This window comes from Zonotrichia albicollis, unplaced genomic scaffold (assembly GCF_047830755.1).
Source record: "Zonotrichia albicollis isolate bZonAlb1 unplaced genomic scaffold, bZonAlb1.hap1 Scaffold_168, whole genome shotgun sequence".
Classification (NCBI taxonomy): Eukaryota; Metazoa; Chordata; class Aves; order Passeriformes; family Passerellidae; genus Zonotrichia; species Zonotrichia albicollis.
Window position 1 is genome coordinate 12,704 of NW_027428369.1, and position 3,512 is coordinate 16,215.

The following is a 3,512-nucleotide window of genomic DNA, read 5'->3' on the forward strand; positions in this document are numbered from 1 at the left end:
AGCCCTGGGTAGACCTGGTATCCCGGGCGCCGGGGTAGACCTGTTGTCCTAGAGCCCTGGGTAGACCTGGTGTCCCGGGCGCCGGGGTAGACCTGTTGTCCTAGAGCGCTGGGTAGACCTGGTGTCCCGGGGACCGGGGTAGACCTGGTGTCCCGGGCTCCGGGGTAGACCTGGTGTCCCAGGCGCCGGGGTAGACCTGGTGTCCCAGGGGCCGGGGTAGACCTGGTGTCCCGGGGGCCGGGGTAGACCTGGTGTCCCAGGGGCCGGGGTAGACCTGGTGTCCCGGGCTCGGGGGTAGACCTGGTGTCCCGGGGGCCGGGGTAGACCTGGTGTCCCGGGCTGCGGGGTAGACCTGGTGTCCTCGAGCGCCGGGTAGACCTGGTGTCCCAGGGACCGGGGTAGACCTGGTGTCCCGGGCTCCGGGGTAGACCTGGTGTCCCGGGCGCCGGGGTAGACCCGGTGTCCTCGAGCGCCGGGTAGACCAGTTGTCCCGGGACTCGGGGTAGACCTGCTGTCCCGTTCCCCGGGGTAGACCTGGTGTCCCAGGGCCTACCCCGGGGCCCGGGACACCAGGTCTACCCATGGTCCCAGGACACCAGGTCTACCCCGGGGAACGGGACACCAGGTCTACCCCGGGCCCTGGGACACCAGGTCTACCCATGGTCCTGGGACACCAGGTCTACCCCGGGGCCCGCGACACCAGGTCTACCCATGGTCCCAGGACACCAGGTCTACCCCGGGGAACGGGACACCAGGTCTACCCCGGGCCCTGGGACACCAGGTCTACCCCGGGGCCCGCGACACCTGGTCTACCCAGTGCTCTAGGACAACAGGTCTACCCCGGGGCCCGCGACACCAGGTCTACCCAGGGCCCTCGGACACCAGGTCTACCCCGGGGAACGGGACACCAGGTCTACCCCGGGCCCCGGGACACCAGGTCTACCCAGGGCCCTCGGACACCAGGTCTACCCCGGGGAACGGGACACCAGGTCTACCCCGGGCCCTGGGACAACAGGTCTACCCCGGGGCCCTCTGACACCAGGTCTACCCCGGGGAACGGGACACCAGGTCTACCCCGGGGCCCGGGACACCAGGTCTACCCCGGGGAACGGGACACCAGGTCTACCCAGGGCCCTCGGACACCAGGTCTACCCCGGGGAACGGGACACCAGGTCTACCCCGGGCCCTGGGACAACAGGTCTACCCCGGGGCCCTCTGACACCAGGTCTACCCCGGGGAACGGGACACCAGGTCTACCCCGGGGCCCGGGACACCAGGTCTACCCCGGGGAACGGGACACCAGGTCTACCCCGGGGAACGGGACACCAGGTCTACCCATGGTCCCAGGACACCAGGTCTACCCCGTGGAACGGGACACCAGGTCTACCCCGGGCCCTGGGACACCAGGTCTACCCCGGGCCCCGGGACACCAGGTCTACCCCGGGCCCTGGGACACCAGGTCTACCCAGGGCCCTCGGACACCAGGTCTACCCAGGGCCCTCGGACACCAGGTCTACCCTGGCGCCCGGGACACCAGGTCTACCCCGGGCCCTGGGACAACAGGTCTACCCCGGGGCCCTCTGACACCAGGTCTACCCCGGGGAACGGGACACCAGGTCTACCCCGGGGAACGGGACACCAGGTCTACCCAGGGCCCTCGGACACCAGGTCTACCCCGGGGAACGGGACACCAGGTCTACCCCGGGCCCTGGGACAACAGGTCTACCCCGGGGCCCTCTGACACCAGGTCTACCCCGGGGCCCTCTGACACCAGGTCTACCCCGGGGAACGGGACACCAGGTCTACCCCGGGGCCCGGGACACCAGGTCTACCCCGGGGCCCTCTGACACCAGGTCTACCCCGGGGAACGGGACACCAGGTCTACCCCGGGGCCCGGGACACCAGGTCTACCCCGGGGAACGGGACACCAGGTCTACCCATGGTCCCAGGACACCAGGTCTACCCCGGGGAACGGGACACCAGGTCTACCCCGGGCCCTGGGACACCAGGTCTACCCCGGGCCCCGGGACACCAGGTCTACCCCGGGCCCTGGGACCCCAGGTCTACCCAGGGCCCTCGGACACCAGGTCTACCCAGGGCCCTCGGACACCAGGTCTACCCTGGCGCCCGGGACACCAGGTCTACCCCGGGCCCTGGGACAACAGGTCTACCCCGGGGCCCTCTGACACCAGGTCTACCCCGGGGAACGGGACACCAGGTCTACCCCGGGGCCCGGGACACCAGGTCTACCCCGGGGAACGGGACACCAGGTCTACCCAGGGCCCTCGGACACCAGGTCTACCCCGGGGAACGGGACACCAGGTCTACCCCGGGCCCTGGGACAACAGGTCTACCCCGGGGCCCTCTGACACCAGGTCTACCCCGGGGAACGGGACACCAGGTCTACCCCGGGGCCCGGGACACCAGGTCTACCCCGGGGAACGGGACACCAGGTCTACCCCGGGGAACGGGACACCAGGTCTACCCATGGTCCCAGGACACCAGGTCTACCCCGGGGAACGGGACACCAGGTCTACCCCGGGCCCTGGGACACCAGGTCTACCCCGGGGCCCGGGACACCAGGTCTACCCCGGGCCCTGGGACCCCAGGTCTACCCAGGGCCCTCGGACACCAGGTCTACCCAGGGCCCTCGGACACCAGGTCTACCCTGGCGCCCGGGACACCAGGTCTACCCCGGGCCCTGGGACAACAGGTCTACCCCGGGGCCCTCTGACACCAGGTCTACCCCGGGGAACGGGACACCAGGTCTACCCCGGGGCCCGGGACACCAGGTCTACCCCGGGGAACGGGACACCAGGTCTACCCAGGGCCCTCGGACACCAGGTCTACCCCGGGGAACGGGACACCAGGTCTACCCCGGGCCCTGGGACAACAGGTCTACCCCGGGGCCCTCTGACACCAGGTCTACCCCGGGGAACGGGACACCAGGTCTACCCCGGGGCCCGGGACACCAGGTCTACCCCGGGGAACGGGACACCAGGTCTACCCCGGGGAACGGGACACCAGGTCTACCCATGGTCCCAGGACACCAGGTCTACCCCGTGGAACGGGACACCAGGTCTACCCCGGGCCCTGGGACACCAGGTCTACCCCGGGCCCCGGGACACCAGGTCTACCCCGGGCCCTGGGACACCAGGTCTACCCAGGGCCCTCGGACACCAGGTCTACCCAGGGCCCTCGGACACCAGGTCTACCCTGGCGCCCGGGACACCAGGTCTACCCCGGGCCCTGGGACAACAGGTCTACCCCGGGGCCCTCTGACACCAGGTCTACCCCGGGGAACGGGACACCAGGTCTACCCCGGGGAACGGGACACCAGGTCTACCCAGGGCCCTCGGACACCAGGTCTACCCCGGGGAACGGGACACCAGGTCTACCCCGGGCCCTGGGACAACAGGTCTACCCCGGGGCCCTCTGACACCAGGTCTACCCCGGGGCCCTCTGACACCAGGTCTACCCCGGGGAACGGGACACCAGGTCTACCCCGGGGC